We start from the raw sequence: 23,969 nt of genomic DNA on the forward strand, positions 1-23,969 counted from the left end.
CATGTTGTGTAATATGTGTGTTTATCTTGCAATTGAACTCCATATTACCTCTTTGGACCTGGGTGTGTGGAGGAGTGGGGGGGGGGTTCATAACACATCAACACTCTGCTGCAACTCTTACTGTCAGCGCCATCACACTAATGTGTGTGAAGAAGTCATTCCAAGCACCACTGCTCTCTCTCCCTTTAGTCATTAAACTTTTCAAGGGGCTTCGCACCATTTAGAAGGAGATTACAGATATTATTATGTTGTAGCTAGTATTTGTTTGGTTTCTTTAAAGCTTGTTGAGTTATCACCCAGAGGAAGCTAAAGCTGTACGCTTCTCAGAACCATTGACAGCATAGGTACTTTGTGGTTTATTCAGTTGTGACTTGATTCTCGACTTTGTTAGCATGCTAGCTCCTAAATAGCTAGCACAGCAGGCTAGCAGCTGGCCCATTGCTCTACATGTTGAATGGAACGGTGTTGTCACTGTGGTGCTCCATGTAGACACACAACCATTACAGTAGTGTCAGCCCCCCCCCCCCCTTCGCTAGCCCCATTGCCTCCTTGGTATTATAGTCATTAGCGGCGATAGCTGTTAGATCATGCTCATGAAATCAAAGCTGCCTGTGGTGGCAATTAAAATAACCATCACTGTCTGTGGTGGGAGGATGGAGAGGATGGATAGGAAGGGGAGGGTTCTTGGGATCATTTGGAATAATTGAAATGGCTGGAGCTGTCCCAAGAGTTGGGCGTGTGTAGGGAGACACGCTGTGTGTGTGTGTGTGTGTGTGTGTGTGTGTGTGTGTGTGTGTGTGTGTGTGTGTGTGTGTGTGTGTGTGTTGTTATTACCACCCTCTATGGGTGCTTGTTTCCAGTCTTTCTCCCTCTCCCTCTCCCTTTACATACCCCCCCCCTCCGGTTCTCCCACTCCTCTCCTCCTCTCCCCTCCCCCTCGCTCTCACTGTCTCTGTCTCTCTCTCTCTCCCTCCCCCTCCCGTACCCCTCTCTCCCTCTCCTCCCCTCCCACATCTCTCTCCCTCTCCCTGTCTCTGTCTCTCTCCCTCCTTATCTTCCTACCCCTCTCTATTCCCCTCTCCCATTCTTTGCCTCTTTCCCTCTCCTTCCCCCTGTCTCTCTGTCTCTCCCTCCCCCTTTCCACTCTCTCTCTCTGTCTCTCTCTCTACCTCTCCCTCTCTCTCTCCCTCCCTCCCCCCTCTCCACTCTCTCTGTCTCTCTCTCTCCCTCTCTCTCTCTCTCTCTCTCTCTCCCTCCCCCTCCTCATCTCCCATTCTCTGTCTCTCTCCCTCCCTCTCCCCCCTCTCTGTCTCTCTCCCTCTTGCTCCCCCTGTCCCTCTCCCTCTCCCACTCTGTCTCTCTCCCTCTCTCACTCTCTCTCTCTCCCTGATGGCCACAGACCCTGGCATTCCACTCACTCAGCACTAACAGTTTAACTCAGGGCACGACAGGCGTGTTTTTGTGTGTGTGTGCACCTGTGCACGTGCGTGTGTGTGTGGTTGGCATTGTGGCAGGCAAGCAGAAAGGCAGGCAGGCTGGGCACATATGTCCCGACAGCGATACCAGGCCATGGCAACACATTAACACTTGTTAATATCAGCAGGATGAGCCGTGGTGGCACAGCGACAGGTAGTGATGTAACGTAGCCTTCAGGGTGCCCAGTAACTGGCAGCAGTGCTCGCTGTGGTGAGATTGCTTTCCTCTTCGCATTTCCTATTAAGAAGAGGAACTCATGTGCTAGGCTAGTGTAATGCTAGCTGTGCTATGCTAATAATGATAATAACAATAATAATAACACTAATAGTAAGTAGAGCGATGTTCATTTACAGACAGAAATTACAAAGTGCTTTACATTGTGAGCGACCATTAAAAAATACTTTACATAAAACAGGTAAAAACATTAAGCGGGAATTAAAAGATCACTAATGGCCTAGTAAAATACAAGATACACAAAATAATAAAGGCTTGTGTAACGCTAGCTGTGTGCTATGCTAGGCTGTACGTAGTGTGATAAGGCTTGTGTAATGCTAGCTGTGCTATGCTAGGCTTTATGTAGTGTGGTAAGGCTTGTGTAGCCAGGCTTTATGCAGTGTGGTAAGGCTTGTGTAATGCTAGCTGTGCTATGCTGGGCTTTATGCGGTGTGGTAAGGCTTGTGTAATGCTAGCTGTGCTATGCTAGGCTGTGGTCATGTATTCCAATCTGTTTGCTGATATGGAAGGCTTCAGTTTTCCAATGGACGATGTCATTTAGCCAGAGGAAGAGACCTTCAACCCTAGTTATTGTTGCTCCTATTCAAGACTGCCAGAGATACTGGGCTGAATGCTTGTAGGCCCATGTGTCAAGATGTGTACATGTCTGTGTGAGAGGGTGAGTGTATTGCATAATCACTTATGTATAGCCTACTACCTGCATAATAAACCTGCCAGCCATATATAGTCTCCATTTCTCAGGTTGTTTCCTTCTACAGATGTAGGATCTTAATTTGAGCCAGTTGCTACAGAAAGAAAATAATCCTGAAGCAACAGGAAATGTGAATTATTAAATGGATTATAATTAATGGAGAAAAGCAGCTTGTGTAGTACATTTGACTGCTGTGTGATATCATTTCAAGACTTGTGAACATAAAGATCAGTCAAGGAGTTTTACCATGTACAGTGAGCTCCAAAAGTATTGGGACAGTGACTCATTTATTTTTTTTATTTTTGTTGTACTACAATCACTATGAGGTTAAGGTGCAGACTGACAGCTTTAATTTGAGGGAACCGTTTAGAAACTACAGCACTTTTTGTACATTGTCCCTCCATTTTATGGGACCAAAAGTATTGGGACAAATTCACCAATTTGTGTGTTAAAGTAGTACAAAATGTTGTATTTGATCCCATATTCCTAGCACGTTGGATGCATTTGCTGTTTGTTTTGGTTGTGTTTAAAATTATTTTGTGCCCAATAGAAATGAATGGTAAATAATGTATGAATTGTGACTAATGATGAGTGAGAAAGTTACAGATGCATAATATTGATATTTCTCACATTATTCACCATTCATTCAGGACAATCCATAATTATGGTAGCACCCACGTTAATGTAGAAGTGTTTAGAAACATATTCTATTGTTATTTGACTCCAAAATGACACAATACATTATTTACCATTGTCCAAGAGTTTTTTCCTATAGACTTACGTTTGTCATTGCCTTTAACAAGCTAGGTTTCCATCCAATTGGGGATACATTTTAATGTGAATATTCTAAAATCTGCATAAAAACACTATGCAACTTTTTTCACCATAGATGTGTTTCCGTCAAATTGACTTGTTGTCCATCACAGGCTGTGCGTGCATATAAAAAGTACTTTTGTTGTGATATTCTCATATACAGCCTAAAAAAGACATGTTCAGCTGGTTCCCCACTGCATTTTCAACTCTGCTGATGGTTTTGTCACTAAACATGCTGCATTATATAGTGAATGTGCCCATTCTGGTCTTGGTATCTGCACTCTAGCCAACGGCTCACAGATACAGTGAGATTATAGCCTACATGATGAGATTATTATGGACAAAATATTATTTATTTTTGTCAAATGGCAGCTAAGCATCGGTCATCATGTCACCAAAATTAGACCCTGGATATTTACCGTTTTTGCCGATTGCTTACACACTGAAAGTGAATGCTTAGACAAAGGCACCATAAGTACAAACACATTTTCTGCTTTGCACTTTATTTGCAATTCTGCAACACACTGTTTCTTACATTAGGCACTTCGTTCAAGAATGAAATCTCTTGTAATCATTGGGAAATCACTTCTATTCAAAATGCAAAACCTATCTGAAATTGGCAACACCCCCACACACATGAAAACACTTCTACAGTAATATAACACCAGTTAGTCTGAGCCTTAGCACTACAAGTAGACCTCAGGTAAACTCACCTCTTTGTGAGAACTTTGCAAACATGTAGGCACTGAGAGAGAGAGGAAGAGGAAGAGGAGTAGGAGGAGGACAAGAACAAAGAACGGAACCAGGCAATAGACATAGACATATTTCTGACAACATTAGGGCCACTTTGGTGGACCATGTCATAGATCATGGCCTGACAATGAGGGAGTCTGGGCAGAAATTCCAGCTCAACCTGAGTCCAGCCCAACCTGAGTCGCAACACGGTAGCATCCATAATACGGACATTTAGACTGGAGAACAGGTGCAGTTGAAGTCGGAAGTTTACATACACCTAGGTTGGAGTCATTAAAACTTGTTTTTCACCCACTCCCCAAATTTCTTGTCAACAAACTATAGTTTTGGCAAGTCGGTTAGGACATCTACTTTGTGCATGACACAAGTAATTTTTCCAACAATTGTTTACAGACAGATTATTTCACTTATAATTCACTGTATCACAATTCCAGTGGGTCAGAAGTTTACATACACTAAATTGATTGTGCCTTTAAACAGCTTGGAAAATTCCAGAAAATGATGTCATGGCTTTAGAAGCTTATAATTTGAGTGAATTGGAGGTGTACCTGTGGATGTATTTCCATGCCTACCTTCAAACTCAGTGCCTCTTTGCTTGACATCATGGGAAAATCAAAAGAAATCAGTCAAGACCTCAGAAAAAAGCTGTAGACCTCCACAAGTCTGGTTCATCCTTGGGAGCAATTTCCAAATGCCTGAAGGTACCACGTTCATCTGTACAAACAATAGTACCTAAGGATAAACACCATGGGACCACGCAGCCGTCATACCGCTCGGGAAGGAGACGCGTTCTGTCTTCTAGAGATGAACGTACTTTGGTGTGAAAAGTGCAAATCAATCCCAGAACAACAGCAAAGGCCCTTGTGAAGATGCTGGAGGAAACAGGTACAAAGTATCTATATCCACAGTAAAACGAGTCCTATATCGACATAACTTGAAAGGCCGCTCAGCAAGGAAGAAGCCACTGCTCCAAAACCGGCAAAAAAAAGCCTGACTATGGTTTGCAACTGCACATGGGGACAAAGATTGTACTTTTTGGAGAAATGTCCTCTGGTCTGATGAAACAAAAATAGAACTGTTTCGCCATAATGACCATTGTTATGTTTGGAGGAAAAAGGGGGAGGCTTGCAAGCCAAAGAACACCATCCCAACCATGAAGCACGGGGGTGGCAGCATCATGTTGTGGGGGTGCTTTGCTGCAGGAGGAAGTTGTGCACTTCACAAAATAAATGGCATCATGAGGATGGGAAATGATGTGCATATATAGAAGCAACATCTCAAAACATCAGTCAGGAGGTTAAAGCTTGGTTGCAAATGGGTCTTCCAAATGGACCATGACCCCAAGCATACTTCCAAAGTTGTGGCAAAATGGCTTAAGGACAACAAAGTCAAGGTATTGGAGTGGCCATCACAAAGCCCTGACCTCAATCCCATAGAAAATCTGTGGGCAGAACTGAAAAAGCGTGTGCAAGCAAGCAGGCCTACAAACCTGACTCAGTTACACCAGCTCTGTCAGGAGGAATGGGCCAAAATTCACCCAACTTATTGTGGGAAGCTTGTGGAAGGCTACCCGAAACGTTTGACCCAAGTTAAATAATTTAAAGGCAATGCTACCAAATACTAATTGAGTGTATGTAAACTTCTGACCCACTGGGAATGTGATGAAAAAAATGAATGCTGAAATAAATCATTTTCTCTACTATTATTCTGACATTTCACATTCTTAAAATAAAGTGGTGATCCTAACTGGATTAAGACAGGACATTTTTCCTAGGATTAAATGTCAGGAATTGTGAAAAACTGATTGTAAAGGTAGGTGTATGTAAATTCCGACTTCAACTGTATGTCTTCAACTTTCTACATTAGACTATACCTATGTAATTGTTGCACATCATTCTACATCTCAATACAATACAATGTAGTCCTACAATATTAAGTCTATGCTCCTCAGTGAACAAAAAAATAGGTATGGTGCTGTATTGATGTTACTGTGTACAGTATGACAGTACAGTATGTAAAAAAGAACCGAACCAATGACATCATATTCTTGCATTTTCTACAGAACTGCCAGACGACCTCCTGAGGGTGGAAGGAAACGTCTGTTGTTGGCAATCTAGTGTTGGCAAACAACACCATCCGCCTACATCAACTAGGAGAGCCAATCATCGCAGATCACACGACATTCCCTAATATCAACCGTGTCAGTATGCCGACACTCTGCCGCATCTTGCGTCAACACCAACTTACGATGAAGCAGCTGTACAGGGTTCCATTTGAGAGGAACAGCGTTAGAGTCAAAGAACTTCGCTATGACTATGTGCAAATAAGTACTATACTGTAATACAGTAATGGCAGTAGATGTTGTCCTATTTGCACTGTATAGATACATTCAGACAAAGCAGTATGTGACCTAGGCAGGTGCCCCTATTCTGGGGACGGCGGGGTTGTCTGTGGGGGCACCTACCTTGCCCATAGCTTGTAGTTTTCACTGAATGTGTCTGACCCAACCCACCCCATCCTTGTGTGAAAATATAGACATTGTAGTCCTGTGTTTCGAGTTACACATATTCACGTACACTGTATGCATTTTCTGTTACAGAGAGTCCTGGACTTTGATGCAGCTGCACAGCCTCATGAGTTCATTTTCATTGATGAAGCTGGATTCAATCTAGCTAAAACCAGGTGTCGGGGCCAACATGTTATAGGACAAAGAGCCGTTGTGAATGTCCCTGGCAGCGCGGGAGAAATATCACCTTGTGTGCCACCATTAGTCTACAAGGAGTTCTCCATCACCATGCCACCCTAGGTCCCTACAATACTGCAAACATAATCATATTTCTGGATGCGCTACATAATGCAGTTGTACAGGACGGACCAGAGCAGCCCAGGTTTGTTGTCATGTGGAATAATGTTAGTTTCCACCGGGCTGCTCTGCTCAGGGACTGGTTCACCAACCACAATAACTTCACAGTTGTGTACCTGCCCCCTTAGTCCCCATTTGTCAATCCGATTGAGGAATTATTTTCGGCTTGGCGTTGGAAAGTGTATGACCGCCAACCACATGCCCGCCTGCCTTTTCTGCAAGCAATGGAAGAGGCATGCGGAGACACTGAGGTGGGGTCAGTCCAGGGTTGGATAGGCAATATTTTCCCCGTTACCCAGCCAGGGATGACATGGCTTGTGATGTGGATGAGGTGATGTGGTCAGACCCTAACAGAAGGCGGGATCCATAAACCATCCACCCCATCCCTTACAATACTATTTTTTGTCATTTTACTGTAATTATTTTTGCTTCCATGAGTTTAGTAACATATTGTATTCATTACTGTCCTGTAATTCTACTTTTCTTTATTTTCGTTGTTGTTGTAAAAACCTGCAATGGCAAAACAATAAGCTGTATATATTTTTTTATGAAGCCTTTCTATTTTTCTGTTCATTGAAATGTGAGTAGATGTACTGGATCAATCTTTCACAGAAGCCTGTATGAGAACTGAAAAAGCTACTAAACACAGCAGTGTTTTGTATAAACTACATCAGTGTGTTGCTGCTGCTTTGAAAGAGTAAAACAAATAGTGCATGTGTTTATCATTTTGTTGCAAAAATGCCATTTAAAAAAATGATTTAATTGCAGAGTTTCATTCTGACATAGAAGTGATACAGTGTGTTTATCTCTAAGTGTTGTGTCTTATTTGGCTTGTGTGTTGAGTGTTGACACAATGAGCCAAATTTCGCAACAAGTGTGTAAGCAATCGCAAAAAATGGTATTGGAAAGGAGCATCCAGCTCATCACCGTTTCACCACCCTGTGATGTTCATCATCATTTATTTCATCTGTAGCATAATAAACTGCATGCTTTCCTGAGTCGTAGTGGGAGGACCACACAACATATCATGCTGTGACTCCAAGTTTACTTCGACATGATGGTTATTATATCAGTAATTGCGCATACAAGTGATTCCACCACCATTTCTCGCATAATGAATTTTACAGACAAATAGATGGACGTTTGGCAAGGAAACCATTCCAGACCAACCATCTGTACACTGCATTAGCATTTTGTGTTTTGATTGAAGTCATGTTCCAGGCATTAAAGTGTGTGTGTGTGTGTGTGTGTGTGTGTGTGTGTGTGTGTGTGTGTGTGCTCCATGGCTTGATGTTTCACTTAGTTTTTCTCGATTGTTTACACACATTTTCTGAAAGCATGCCTCATATTCTCAGAACTCTACACACAAATCAAAAAACACACACACAATGGGCAAAACCCCTCAATTCTCCAGCAAAATGAAACTTTACATTCAAAACAATGTTATTTCTTATCAAAATGGTATTTTGTTTTCAAATGACACACACAAACCATCATATGAATAGACATTTATAAGAACCAGTTGAACACTGATGTGCTCAATGTAAAACACTATGATGAATGGAAAACACTTCTTCTCCATTCATCATAATGACTTAGGCCTTTTTTTGGTTCAGTGTTTCCATTACTACAGACAGTACATACATAAGTGTGTTGTAAAATATTTGAGAATATTGTTTTTATACTCAGAACACACAAATACACGGTAACAAATATATTTTATTTTTCCCATAAAAACAATGTACACAGTGTACATCCCATTCCCAACCAACACAAAGTTGCACATACAGTGGTCTACATACAAAACAGAAGAATTTAATGTATACAGTTACAGTAAAATTTAAAAAATTTAAAATAAACTATGCTGCATCCTTTCTTCTGTTGCGGTCTGGCCACAGCACCTCATCCACATCACAAGCAATGTTTTCCCTGGCCAAGCAGCGGGGGAAATATCGCCTAGCATGGCGATTCCAGCCATGAAAAGCATCAGCTGCTATATCTCCACATGCGTCTTCCATAGCTTGGAGAAGAGGTATATGCGTTTGTGGATTTCGGTCATACACTTTCCATCTTCAGGCAGAAAAGAATTCCTCAATAGGATTGTGGAATGGAGAATATGGAGGGAGGTAAACAACTAAAAAGCGTGGGTGGGCAGTGAACCAGTTACGAACCAGAGCAGCCCTGTGGAAACTTACCTTGTCCCAAATGACAACGTACCTGAGCTGCTCTGGGCCATCTACCTGATCTGGTGGAATGAGTGTGTTGTGTAGGGTGTCCAGGAATGTGATCAGATGGGCGGTGTTGTAGGGGCCAAGGGTAGCACGGTGATGGATGACGCCGTGGTGGCTAATCGCTGCACACATTGTGATGTTCCCTCCGCGCTGGCCAGGGACTTGAACAATGGCACGCTGGCCGATGATATTCCTTCCCCTCTTTTGTCTTTTTATGAGGTTGAATCCAACCTCATCAATGAAGATGAACTGGTGCTCCACTGCAGCCACCTCTAGCTCAAGGACTCTCTGAAACACACATGACAATATCAGAAATAGACATGGAGTGGTCACTATTGTGAAGCACAATCATTATGATTACAATACTGAAATATGTATAATTTATTCAGTGTTGAGAGTATGCATCAATTGTGGGATTGCATAGGACTCACATAGTTATATCACAATTCTTTGACTCTTTCTGAATTGCGTTCAAATGGCACCCTATAGACCTGCTTCATCCTGAGATTATTTCTGCGCAAGACACGGTCCAGTGTTGATAAGCTTACCCTATCAATATTTTGAAATATCTCATTGTTTTCTATTATTTTTCTTTGTATTTGCCGTAATGTTATGGCGTTATTTTCTAGGACCATGTTCATGATTTCAGTTTCCTGTTCAGGACAGGAACACGTTCCCGACCACCTTGTGTTGGTAATCTTTCAGTTCTGCCAAACAAATAGTCAAATACTGTAAATACAAAGTAGGAATACATTTCCCAAATACTTGAAACATACTTTATTTTTACAGTCCTACAGAACAGTCCACAGGCAATACTGTACTACTGTACTCATTGAGTACTGTATTGATATGCAGTACTGCAATTTTCTAGTGAGAGTAGATTTCTTACCTATTCTCATTTCGGAATGTCCGGATGATGGATGCTACAGTGTACCTGCTCAAATTTGGCTGTACTCTTTGCCCAGCCTCTCTCATTGTTAGACCATGGTTGACCACATGATCAACCAAAGTGGTTCGGATCTCATCAGAGATTACGGTCCTTGGCCTTCCTCGTCCTCGTCCTCATCCTTGTCCTCCCCGTCCTCCTCCTCTTACTCTCACTCCTCTGGCTCTGCCTCTGTTTCCAATGTTGGCATCCATCGCTCCAAAACAGAAGAGCTCACCTGTTGCCCTTTTATGCTAAAGCTCTGATTGCTAATTGTAAAACTGTGTGACGGGTGTTTGCCCATGTGATGAGTCAGTGTGCATATTTGAATGGCAGTGTGTTCATTGTGAAAACAAGAGATTTTCTGCATGAAAATAGTGCCAAATGCAAAGAATTGTGTGTAGTGTTTTGAAAAAAGTGTGTTTTAGAACTGCAATTTGAGTGTAAAGCAGGAATTGTGCTTGTAGTTTAGCAGAATTGGTACAGGGGGTTGGTGCATGAGTTACATGTTGTGGTCATTGTGTCTCAAGTACCAGTATTTGTGTAAACAATTGAGAAAAACTGTAAGAGGAGAGCGCGTGTGTTAAGTGGAGAGCCCGTGTGTTAAGAGGAGAGCCCGTGTGTTAAGAGGAGAGCGCGTGTGTTAAGAGGAGAGCCCGTGTGTTAAGAGGAGAGCGCGTGTGTTAAGAGGAGAGCGAGTGTGTTAAGTGGAGAGCGTGTGTGTTAAGAGGAGAGCCCGTGTGTTAAGAGGAGAGCCCGTGTGTTAAGAGGAGAGCGCGTGTGTTAAGAGGAGAGCCCGTGTGTTAAGAGGAGAGCCCGTGTGTTAAGAGGAGAGCCCGTGTGTTAAGAGGAGAGCCCGTGTGTTAAGAGGAGAGCGAGTGTGTTAAGAGGAGAGCCCGTGTGTTAAGAGGAGAGCGCGTGTGTTAAGAGCAGAGCCCGTGTGTTAAGAGGAGAGCCCGTGTGTTAAGAGGAGAGCGCGTGTGTTAAGAGGAGAGCCCGTGTGTTAAGAGGAGAGCCCGTGTGTTAAGAGGAGAGCCCGTGTGTTAAGAGGAGAGCCCGTGTGTTAAGTGGAGAGCGCGTGTGTTAAGTGGAGAGCCTGTGTGTTAAGTGGAGAGCCCGTGTGTTAAGAGGAGAGCCCGTGTGTTAAGAGGAGAGCCCGTGTGTTAAGTGGAGAGCCCGTGTGTTAAGAGGAGAGCCCGTGTGTTAAGAAGAGAGCCCGTGTGTTAAGAGGAGAGCCCGTGTGTTAAGTGGAGAGCCCGTGTGTTAAGAGGAGAGCCCGTGTGTTAAGTGGAGAGCCCGTGTGTTAAGAGGAGAGCCCGTGTGTTAAGAGGAGAGCCCGTGTGTTAAGTGGAGAGCCCGTGTGTTAAGAGGAGAGCCCGTGTGTTAAGAGGAGAGCCCGTGTGTTAAGAAGAGAGCCTGTGTGTTAAGAGGAGAACCTGTGTGTTAAGTGGAGAGCCCGTGTCTTAAGTGGAGGGCCCGTGTCTTAAGTGGAGAGCCCGTGTGTTAAGAGGAGAGCCCGTGTGTTAAGAGGAGAGCCCGTGTGTTAAGAGGAGGGCCCGTGTGTTAAGTGGAGAGCCCGTGTGTTAAGAGGAGAGCCCGTGTGTTAAGAGGAGAGCCCGTGTGTTAAGAGGAGAGCCCGTGTGTTAAGAGGAGAGCCCGTGTGTTAAGAGGAGGGCCCGTGTGTTAAGTGGAGAGCCCGTGTGTTAAGAGGAGAGCCCGTTTGTTAAGAGGAGAGCGTCCTCCATCTGAGGTAAATTGATACAATGCTGGGCTATATTGGACGAATCTTGTCGAAAAATTGGTCTGTCTAAAAATATGATCCTCTGTAACTGTGAAGCCTTCACAGGCAGGGAATAGGAAGAAGAAGAATAATGTAAAAAAATCAGGCGATGAAACACTGTATGGCGAAGTGTGTTGGTATTATTCTGGTTGTTTCCTGGTGTTTGAGGTTTCCAAGCATTAACTTGAACCCCAAATGTAATGTGAGATATTCACACGTACACACACTCACATGCTCACTAACGTACACACACTCACACACACACACACACACACACACACACACACACACACACACACACACACACACACACACACACACACACACACACAGCTTTTTCCCTCCTGGTTTGAAGACAGAAGAGCACACACCACACAGAGAGAATTCAGTGTTGATGGAAACAGGGTTTTTCATTGTTTTATTTTGGAAAAACACAAAATTGCAAATGTGTTACAGATACAGGCTAAGTGAAAAAAGCTATGGATTTGCACCCTTTGTGGAAATGTGCTATTCTGTTCTTCCTAGTTTCCTACAAAACACAGAATGTTCTGGTACAAATGCCCTGCACCAAGACTTGACATCTGGGCAATGGTTTACAGTATTTTGTCAGCCCTCCGCAAAGTCATAAGCTGTGTGTGGGTTAGAGACGGGGAGGGAGAGAAAGAGAGAGTTGCAATGACATCATCGAAGTCACTTGTATGCGTGTGTGTGTGTGTGTGTGTGTGTGTGTGTGTGTGTGTGTGTGTGTGTGTGTGTGTGTGTGTGTGTGTGTGTGTGTGTGTGTGTGTTCATTCATCTCTATTTCCACTGGCAGAGGTTCTCACCTATATGACACACCCATCACCTCTAAGAAAAACCCTTTGGATTACACTGCTGACAGCATGACCCCCGTTCTCTTCTGTCTTCATAATATCTGAAGGAGATTTGATATGTTGTCACTTCAAATGTGTATAACATTGACCAGATGAAAAGCTAGAACCAGCTATCTCTCCTGTCATGAAGGAGCCTATTACCCTTTGATGACTGTTTTCTCTTGTCTTCCAAAGACAGTCCTTTTTGGGACATGCACCCATCCTCCCCCGTTCCCTCATCCTCCCCTCCTCCCCCATTCCTCCTCCTCCTCCTCCTCCACCCCCATAACCCCCCCTCTTGCCCTCCTCCTCCTCCCCACCTCCTCCTCCACCCCATGCCTCTTCCCCTCCCCCTCATCCCCCTTCTCCCTCTCCTCCTCCCCATCCTGCTCCTCCTCCTCCTCCTCCCAATCCTGCCCCTCCTCCTCCTTCTCTACCTCCATCCCCCCTCCATCAAAGCCCACCGCTTTTTGTTTCCCTCCTCTGCATCCTCCTCCTTGCTCCCATGGTGCTTTGTGTGTGTACTGCTGTGCACCCTGGGAAGGCAGTGGTGGTGCCAGATGGCGAAAGTGGTCGGCTTCACGGTGGGGGATCCTAATGCATGCTGGGAGATTAAGGCTAAGGTCAGTGACTGGCCTAAAATATCCCCCCCCCCAGGGAGATATGTTTTTGATAGACCCTCCGACTGAACTGGGACCCTCTGCCCAAAACTACTGACTGGTGGCACAAGCTCACCAAGGGGTGGAAAATGCTTATTTATAGCACCGAGACCATATTTGGCAAGAGCAGAGGAAATCCCTACGCTTGGTTTTGGTTTCTCATCCAACCCCCCGAACCCCCAGCTTTTTTGTACTCCCTTTGATAAACATCAAAAGGAAATATTTGTGCAACTTTGCGAGAAACTGCTTTTATGGTCATGACTGGGCTATACCTCCAAGAAGAGCACGTTTAAGATACAGTTCATGTTCGTGCCAACTGTTGAATTCTCCCTTTTAATCTTTCAGTCTACAATAGAATTTAGGAGCTATATTTAACACAGTCACAACGATTTGTAACCCTGGCTATGAATATGATGTTTATTCAGAAGTTGTGTAATGTTTGTGGTATGTTTACCGCCAGCTTGGTGTAATAAAGTCATCTGGTATGGTTGGATAATTATTCGTCCACTTGCCTTGGCTATTAATAAGACTACATTGATATTTCTCTGTTGGGCTGTGTGCCATTCTGATTCATTCATCTCATCCAAATACACCTGGGGTCATTTAGAAACCTGACAAAATAGGGCCAGGGGAAGCTATGGATGCATCCCAAATGGCACCCTATTCCCTATACATGTATAGTGCACTACTTTTTACCAGAGCCCAATAGGTCCTGGTCAAAAGTAGTGCACTACATTGGGAATAGGGTGTAATTTGGGACACTGACAATATAATTTCACTGCACAGCACCTATGACGGATGTCTTGTATAAATTAGAATACTAAGGCCGTTGTCATGCTGACGACCCTTGTTTAGTGTTTGTTTGTTAAGTAAGAAGAAATGGGGGACGTGGGCTCCGTTTACCTCCATGTGAAAAACGTAAAGATATTACATTTCCCGAAAAGCTTGTAGCCTATTTGAAAAAAAAAGATCCATCAAGGCCGCACAAAACACTCAGAACTTGTAACGGTGATTTTGACGCTAGCCAAAGCTATTGTGATCGCCAATGAAATGGGGAAAGTGTTGGAATGAGCCCTGTTTAAATTAGTGTTAATGTATTGAAAATCAATGCTCATTTGCACAGCGATATAAAACAACGACAGTTATGATACCCCTTCATGCATCCTAATGGGATGTGATGTTGACCGTACTGTGTCTATATTACAGATGTAGGATCTTAATTTGAGCCAGTTTGCTACAGCAGGAAAATAATCCTGCAGCAAGAGGAAATTTGATTATTATGTGGATTATAGTTAATGGACATTTTCCTAGGGGTAGATACATTTTTCGTAATGGAAAATAAAGTCTGAAATTTCAAAGTGGAAATTACTAACTTTATAAGCCTTTTTAAATCTCAAATACACTACAAGTTTGACATTTCCTGCATTTCAGGAAAGTTCTCCTGCAACAGGGTGATCAAATTAAGATCCTACATCTGTAGGACAGCCTCCGTCTCAGAGCATGTCCTAAAATGTAGACCGTACTTTTTAACATCTTCAATTAGCCAAGGAAAGGTTACAGGAAGACTGCGTTCCACCTGCGTTCCAGGTGATACACATTTTTATAGAGTTATTTGCCAATGACTAGCTTTCCATAGAATTTCTACATATGCGCATATTTACTATTCAATGGTGTCTTTACCATATAAATGGAATGATACTGCAGTCATGTTTATAAAAAGTGCTACTGTATACTAATGATACAGTATGTATAGAATGTATCATCTGCACAGAAGTCCATCAGTTGAATGAGGCATACTATTGGATGCTTTCTAAGTTCATTGTTTCTGAACATCAATTGGAGTCTGTGGTCCTGTATGACTCAGATGGCATGGAGCTTGCACCACCAGGATTGTGGGTCACCCATATGTAAAATCTATGCAGGCATGACTATGTGTTGCTTTGGATAAAAGCGTAAACTAAATGGCTTATTTTCAAATCAAATCAAACGGTATTATTATGTTTAATTTGCTATATAAAAATCCCAGGTGGTTGGTGACACCTTTATTTGGGAGAATGGGCTCGTGGTCATGACTGGAGCTGAATCAGTGGAATGGTAACAAATACATCACACATGGTTTCCATGGTTTCCATGTGTTTGATGCCATTCAATTTGCTCTGTTCTGGCCATTATTATGAGCTGTTCTCCCTCAGCAGCCTCCTGTGATAGAATTAAGCAATAAGGCATGAGGGGGGTGGTATATGGCCATTATACCACGGCTAAGGGCTGTTCTAAAGCACAACGCAACGTGGAGTGCCTGGACACAGCTCTTAGCCGTGGTATATTGGCCATATACCACAAAACTCAGGGGTACGTTATTGCTATTATAAACTGCTTACCAACATAATTAGAGCAGTGAAAATAAATGTTTTTTCATACCCATGGTTTACGGTCTGATATACCACGGCTGTAAGCCAATCAGCATTCAGGGCTCGAATCACACAGTTTATAAATCTATATTTTCTATGAATGTATGACATCATTAGATTTTTCCAGTGGATGCCATGGGCTTGTCAAAACGAGGGCCTGATTGGACAAGTGATTAACCGTTTGTAACGACCGTCGCAATGAGGGGACCAAGATGCAGCGTGGCACGTGTTCATGATATTTATTAAACAGAACACTTAAACAAAATAATAAACAATGGAAACGAAAGCGCACAGTTCTGTCAGGTAAAACACAAAACAGAAAACAACTACCCACAAAACACAGGTGGGAAAAGGCTGCCTAAGTATGGTTCCCAATCAGAGACAATGATAGACAGCTGCCTCTGATTGGAAACCATACCTGGCCAAAGCATAGAAATAAAATACATAGAATGCCCACCCCATATCACACCCTGGCCTAACTAAACAGAGAAAAACAGCTCTCTCAGGTCAGGGTGGGACACCGTTGATATTTCTCATATCCTGTATGAAGTATTTGAGTTGATACATTAATCATGGTTCATCACGTTGCACAACGCACAAATGTCATGCCAAAAGCTCTACTTTCCTTCAGACAGTACATTTTGTGTGTGTGTTGTGTGTGTGTTGCGTGAGTCCATGTACGTGTGAGTGCCTCTACAAGGGTTACAGCATGTTGACTGAAGCAGCGAATGTAACCATGTGATGTCCAGTGCAGACTGCTTCATCTCAGTCACGCAGACCCAAGTGATTATTGAATGGTTTGACTCTGTACCTTCTGTCTGTCAATCCCAGTATGACTCTGTGCCTTCTGTCTGCCAATCCCAGTATGACTCTGTGCCTTCTGTCTGTCAATCCCAGTATGACTCTGTGCCTTCTGTCTGCCAATACCAGTATGACTCTGTGCCTTCTGTCTGCCAATCCCAGTATGACTCTGTGCCTTCTGTCTGTCAATACCAGTATGACTCTGTACCTTTTGTCTGTCAATACCAGTATGTCTCTGTGTGTCTGTCAACACCAGTATGACTCTGTACCTTTTTGTCTGTCAAATACCAGTATTACTCTGTGCCTTCTGTCTGTCAATACCAGTATGACTCTGTACCTTTTGTCTGTCAAATACCAGTATTACTCTGTACCTTTTGTCTGTCAATACCAGTATGTCTCTGTGTGTCTGTCAACACCAGTATGACTCTGTACCTTTTGTCTGTCAATACCAGTATTACTCTGTACCTTCTGTCTGTCAATACCAGTATGACTCTGTACCTTTTGTCTGTCAAATACCAGTATGACTATGTGCGTTCTCTGTCAATACCAGTATGACTCTGTGTGTCTGTCAATCCCAGTATGACTCTGTACCTTCTGTCTGTCAATACCAGTATGACTCTGTGCCTTCTGTCTGCCAATACCAGTATGACTCTGTACCTTTTGTCTGTCAATACCAGTATGTCTCTGTGTGTCTGTCAACACCAGTATGACTCTGTACCTTTTTGTCTGTCAAATACCAGTATTACTCTGTGCCTTCTGTCTGTCAATACCAGTATGACTCTGTACCTTCTGTCTGTCAAATACCAGTATTACTCTGTACCTTTTGTCTGTCAATACCAGTATGTCTCTGTGTGTCTGTCAACACCAGTATGACTCTGTACCTTTTGTCTGTCAATACCAGTATTACTCTGTACCTTCTGTCTGTCAATACCAGTATGACTCTGTACCTTTTGTCTGTCAAATACCAGTATGACTATGTGCGTTCTCTGTCAATACCAGTATGACTCTGTGTGTCTGTCAATACCAGTATGACTCTGTGCCTTCTGTCTGTCTGTACCAGTATGACTCTTTACCTTCTGTCTGTCAATACCAGTATGACTCTGTGTGTCTGTCAATACCAGTATGACTCTGTACCTTCTGTCTGTCCATACCAGTATGACTCTGTGCCTTCTGTCTGTCAGTACCAGTATGACTCTGTGTCTGTCAATACCAGTATGACTCTGTGTCTGTCAATACCAGTATGACTCTGTGTGTCTGTCAATACCAGTATGACTCTGTACCTTCTGTCTGTCAATACCAGTATGACTCTGTACCTTCTGTCTGTCAGTACCAGTATGACTCTGTACCTTCTGTCTGTCAATACCAGTATGACTCTGTGTGTCTGTCAATACCAGTATGACTCTGTGCCTTCTGTCTGTCAGTACCAGTATGACTCTGTACCTTCTGTCTGTCAATACCAGTATGACTCTCTACCTTCTGTCTGTCAATACCAGTATGACTCTGTACCTTCTGTCTGTCAGTACCAGTATGACTCTGTACCTTCTGTCTGTCAATACCAGTATGACTCTCTACCTTCTGTCTGTCAATACCAGTATGACTCTGTACCTTCTGTCTGTCAATACCAGTATGACTCTGTGTGTCTGTCAATACCAGTATGACTCTGTACCTTCTGTCTGTCAGTACCAGTATGACTCTGTACCTTCTGTCTGTCAATACCAGTATGACTCTGTAGTTTCTGTCAGTCAATACCAGTATGACTCTGTACCTTCTGTCTGTCAGTACCAGTATGACTCTCTACCTTCTGTCTGTCAATACCAGTATGACTCTGTACCTTCTGTCTGTCAATACCAGTATGACTCTGTGTGTCTGTCAATACCAGTATGACTCTGTACCTTCTGTCTGTCAGTACCAGTATGACTCTGTAGTTTCTGTCAGTCAATACCAGTATGACTCTATGCCTTTTTCTTTGTCAATAACGGTATGACTCTGTACCTTCTCTCTGTCAATACCAATATTACTCTGTATCTCTGTTAATACCAGTATGAGTCTGTGTGTCTGTCAATACCAGTATGACTCTGTACCTTCTGTCTGTCAATACCAGTATGACTCTGTGTCTGTCAATACCAGTATGACTCTGTGTGGCTGTCAATACCAGTATGACTCTGTACCTTCTGTCTGTCAATACCAGTATGACTCTGTGTCTGTCAATACCAGTATGACTCTGTGTGTCTGTCAATACCAGTATGACTCTGTGTCTGTCAATACCAGTATGACTCTGTGTGTCTGTCAATACCAGTATGCCTCTGTACCTTCTGTCTGTCAATACCTGTATGACTCTATGCCTTTTCTTTGTCAATAACAGTATGACTCTTCTGTCCTTCTGTCTGTCAATACCAATATGACTCTGTGTCTGTCAATACCAGTATGACTCTGTGTGTCTATCAATACCAGTATGACTCTGTACCTTCTGTCTGTCAATACCTGTATGACTCTATGCCTTTTCTTTGTCAATACCAGTATGACTCTGTACCTTCTGTCTGTCAATACCTGTATGACTCTATGCCTTTTCTTTGTCAATAACAGTATGACTCTGTACCTTCTGTCTGTCAATACCAGTATGACTCTGTGTGTCTGTCAATACCAGTATGACTCTGTACCTTCTGTCTGTCAGTACCAGTATGACTCTGTACCTTCTGTCTGTCAATACCAGTATGACTCTGTAGTTTCTGTCAGTCAATACCAGTATGACTCTGTACCTTCTGTCTGTCAGTACCAGTATGACTCTCTACCTTCTGTCTGTCAATACCAGTATGACTCTGTACCTTCTGTCTGTCAATACCAGTATGACTCTGTGTGTCTGTCAATACCAGTATGACTCTGTACCTTCTGTCTGTCAGTACCAGTATGACTCTGTAGTTTCTGTCAGTCAATACCAGTATGACTCTATGCCTTTTTCTTTGTCAATAACGGTATGACTCTGTACCTTCTCTCTGTCAATACCAATATTACTCTGTATCTCTGTTAATACCAGTATGAGTCTGTGTGTCTGTCAATACCAGTATGACTCTGTACCTTCTGTCTGTCAATACCAGTATGACTCTGTGTCTGTCAATACCAGTATGACTCTGTGTGGCTGTCAATACCAGTATGACTCTGTACCTTCTGTCTGTCAATACCAGTATGACTCTGTGTCTGTCAATACCAGTATGACTCTGTGTGTCTGTCAATACCAGTATGACTCTGTGTCTGTCAATACCAGTATGACTCTGTGTGTCTGTCAATACCAGTATGCCTCTGTACCTTCTGTCTGTCAATACCTGTATGACTCTATGCCTTTTCTTTGTCAATAACAGTATGACTCTTCTGTCCTTCTGTCTGTCAATACCAATATGACTCTGTGTCTGTCAATACCAGTATGACTCTGTGTGTCTATCAATACCAGTATGACTCTGTACCTTCTGTCTGTCAATACCTGTATGACTCTATGCCTTTTCTTTGTCAATACCAGTATGACTCTGTACCTTCTGTCTGTCAATACCTGTATGACTCTATGCCTTTTCTTTGTCAATAACAGTATGACTCTGTACCTTCTGTCTGTCAATACCACAATGACTCTGTGTCTGTCAATACCAGTATGTGTAAGGGGTGCGTACTGGCGGCAGAGAAGTCAGACGCAGGAGAGCAAAAACTGTGGTTACAAACAAACAATACCGGACAAGGACATGTGGGGAACAGAGGGTTAAATACACAACATGTAATTGATGGGATTGAAACCAGGTGTGTGGGAAGAGAAGACAAAACAAATGGAAAATGAAAGGTGGATCGGCTAGATACCGGAGACGTCGACCGCCGAATGTCGCCCGAACAAGGAGAGGGACCAACTTCGGAGGAAGTCGTGACAGTATGTCTCTGTGTGTCTGTCAATACCAGTATGACTCTGTACCTTCTGTCTGTCAATACCAGTATGACTCTGTACCTTCTGTCTGTCAATACCAGTATGACTCTGTACCTTCTGTCTGTCAATACCAGTATGACTCTGTACCTTCTGTCTGTCAATACCAGTATGACTCTGTACCTTCTGTCTGTCAATACCAGTATGACTCTGTACCTTCTGTCTGTCAATACCAGTATGACTCTGTACCTTCTGTCTGTCAATACCAGTATGACTCTGTACCTTCTGTCTGTCAATACCAGTATGACTCTGTACCTTCTGTCTGTCAATACCAGTATGACTCTGTACCTTCTGTCTGTCAATACCAGTATGACTCTGTGCCTTCTGTCTGTCAATACCAGTATGACACTCTACCTTCTGTCTGTCAATACCAGTATGACTCTGTGTGTCTGTCAAAACCAGTATGACTCTGTACCTTCTGTCTGTCAACACCAGTATGATTCTGTAGCTTCTGTCTGTCAATACATGTATAATGCAGAGCTGTGATTGGTTCCAGATGAGTGGGTAAATTGTTGGGTTGTGATAGGGTCGAGACGATGTGTTTTTCAACAAGACAGGCATATTGTAGCACTGTTATTTGACAGTTATTTAATATCACTGTAAAGGATCCTTCAAACACTTGAGGTTTTATTAAAACTACTTTTAATCTGGATGATTCAACTCAAGACAATTTTTTTCATTGGTTTTAAAGAGTAATATAAATATAGCTTCTAAACGTGACCCATTCAAGACAACATACACTACTACCTATGCTAAAATCTGCTTGTTTCCCCTAAAAATTACATTTGAGCACCTAATGGGTCTAGAATATTAAAACCTCTTAAATCCTTAAAACCTCTCAATATATTCCGTAGATGTACCCCTGTACCATTGGTACAACCTTTGATTCATTAAGCCAAACCTATCCACAAACAACCTAAAAGTCCCTGCCTGGAGGTGTAGAAACAGCACAATACAACTCGTTGGCCTATCTCAAAGAGGACTGATTGATGCGGTTTCGGACCTGTACATAGTCTCGTCTTTCTTTTGAAGTGTTTTCAGGGAGGGAGGATGATAAGTGGGGAGGGAGCGTGGAGAGAGGGGCTAGCATTAGTGCTAGTGATCCATAATAGCTGTACTCTAAGACTCACTACTCTCCTGGATGCTAGGGAACGGGAGGAACAGCCACTTTCCCACTGTAAGCGCCACTAAAAGGATCTTTACCAGGAACTGCTTTGCATTTGGTTGTGGCAGCATTCCTTTGGGTGTATGCTCTAGATAAATGCACCGACGCAATAAGTCGACGTCTTGCTCCCCTTGCGTCCATTAGTTCACAGTACTACGTGTGTGACGCCTTTATATCTGCTGTGCTCTGTGTTTCCCTACACTGCATTTGTGTCCATTTTATTGGGTCAATAGCGGAACTAGACAATAATAGCAGTGTCATGACAGCGTCCTCTTAAAACACTGCACCCTCCCATCGTCGACGTCACGGCTCCCCTTGAACCTTGTTTCCTGTCAGCACTTCCTGTCATTAAGAACTTTCAGATGCACCACTCATCAAAACGGAAGGAGAGACGGATGGATGGATGCTGGATGGATGGTTGCTAGATGGATGGATGCTAGAGTGCTATTGACGGAAAGAGTAAAGAGGAGAAGTCAAGGTACACTGGATTTCATTAAGAAAGTACTACATCTTAGTTGCGTCTCTTGAGAGCAGTCTCTTTCTCCAAACCTCCACTCGAGTGCCATCAGTAATCCCTTGTCGCTCCCGGGCAGGCAGGCTCTCTCATCACAGTGAAGAGAGCGGTATTGATAGGTGTCAAACTCTCCGTGGGATGCCTGTCACTCTTTATAGAGCTCTGATTGGCCCGTGTCACAACGGATCACCCTCACACCCAGCAGCAGCGCAGTTTATTATTAGGAGCCCAACTTGAAGGCAGACATTTTGGCTGAAAGTGTTTTTAATGAACTAGCAGAAAGCAGTAAAAACTAGCTGCTTTGCACCATTGCCCTGGCAGGGGATTACCTTAGCAACATCAGTGCTCTGAAAGGAGAAAGGTTGCTTGATAGGTGGCCATTTTGGGTCAAAGACTTTTTAAATTAACCAAAAGGAAGCAGTGACAAACTGTTGCTTTGTCCTATTGACTTGGCACCTTAAAGGATCTTAGCGACATAGCCCTTTGACATGAGACAGCTTGCATGATAGGCAGCTCTTTTGGCTTTGATTAGGGAATGAACCAAAAGTTAGCAGGAAGCAGTGACAACTCGCAGCTTTGCACCATTGCCTTGGCAGGGGCTAGCTAGCTTGATAGGCGACCATGTGGCTCGTCAATAGCAGACCCAGAGTCATGCTTGAGTGTGTTTGCACTAACCTGGTTGTTTGCGCACACATGGGATAATTAGCGTAATGAGTTATTTATAGTCGGCTGTGGAATTGCCAGGCAACACGGGGGGGCTGATTTAGCCACTTGCCAATCACTTATTTATGGCTTCCTGGAGGTGAATAACTTGTCTGTCTTTGTGTGGAGCGCCATGGCAACACAACAGGAAGACGGTCCTGTGGAGAGGAAGTGGAACCCTGTGATAGTATCACTTGTCTCTCACTCACTATGAAGTTTTCAAAGTGGTTACACAAACACACACATGCACGGACAAACACATACCCACAAATGCCTTTAATCAAAACAAGCCCTCCTTGAACTTACTAGACCTCTTAAAAGGTGTTTATGTAAAATTGTGATATTTATAATTGGAGCGACTCTTGAGGAGTGGAATGCTACCAAAATGTGATTCTCATTCAGTGTTGTTATGAGTGTGAGGAAACTGCTGCTGTGTGATAGAAACAGTTCTACATCATATTCTCACTTCCTCAAAACCCCCGGCTCGGCACTTTCTAGTTGTTTTTAGAGAGTAGGAAGGCCTCAGTGTCAATGTTCACCAGTCTACGTCTATGGTGTTTCCCAAACCTCTCCTCGAGTACCCTCTGCCAGTTCAACATGTTTGATCTATTGCAGTACAAGCACACCTAGTCAGCTAAATATCAAACATTAGCTGAGGTGTGCTTGTACTGGAACAGATGAAATACATGGAACGGCCGGGAGGTATTTTTACAAGTGGTTTGGGAAACACCATAGACGTAGCCTGGTGAACGTTGACACTGAGGCCTTCCTACTCTCTAAAAACAACCAGAAAGCGCCGACCCAGCAGTTTGAAAAGTGGTTTGTGAAACCCAGCTCTTGTTGACATCCTCTCTCTAGTCTCCTAGTACATGATATTTTAGTAACAGCCTACCAGTAAAATCTGATGGATGGATGTACACTCATTTGAACTCCACTGCTTACACAATGAGTAAATAGCTGCGTGTGACAGACCAGTCACTCACACCCTCTCTGATACACACATAACAAGACATAGTAGACATTTTTTTTAAAGACGTTTGTTTCCAGGTATCCAATGTCTCCCCACCTTCTGGATGAACTCCACAGAAACACTGGAAATAGCCTGAAACAACCCACTTCAAAGTCAGTCTGGGCACTCTGACCACTTTTAC

The sequence above is a fragment of the Salmo salar genome, chromosome ssa07 (genome assembly GCF_905237065.1).
Source record: "Salmo salar chromosome ssa07, Ssal_v3.1, whole genome shotgun sequence".
NCBI classification, from domain to species: Eukaryota; Metazoa; Chordata; class Actinopteri; order Salmoniformes; family Salmonidae; genus Salmo; species Salmo salar.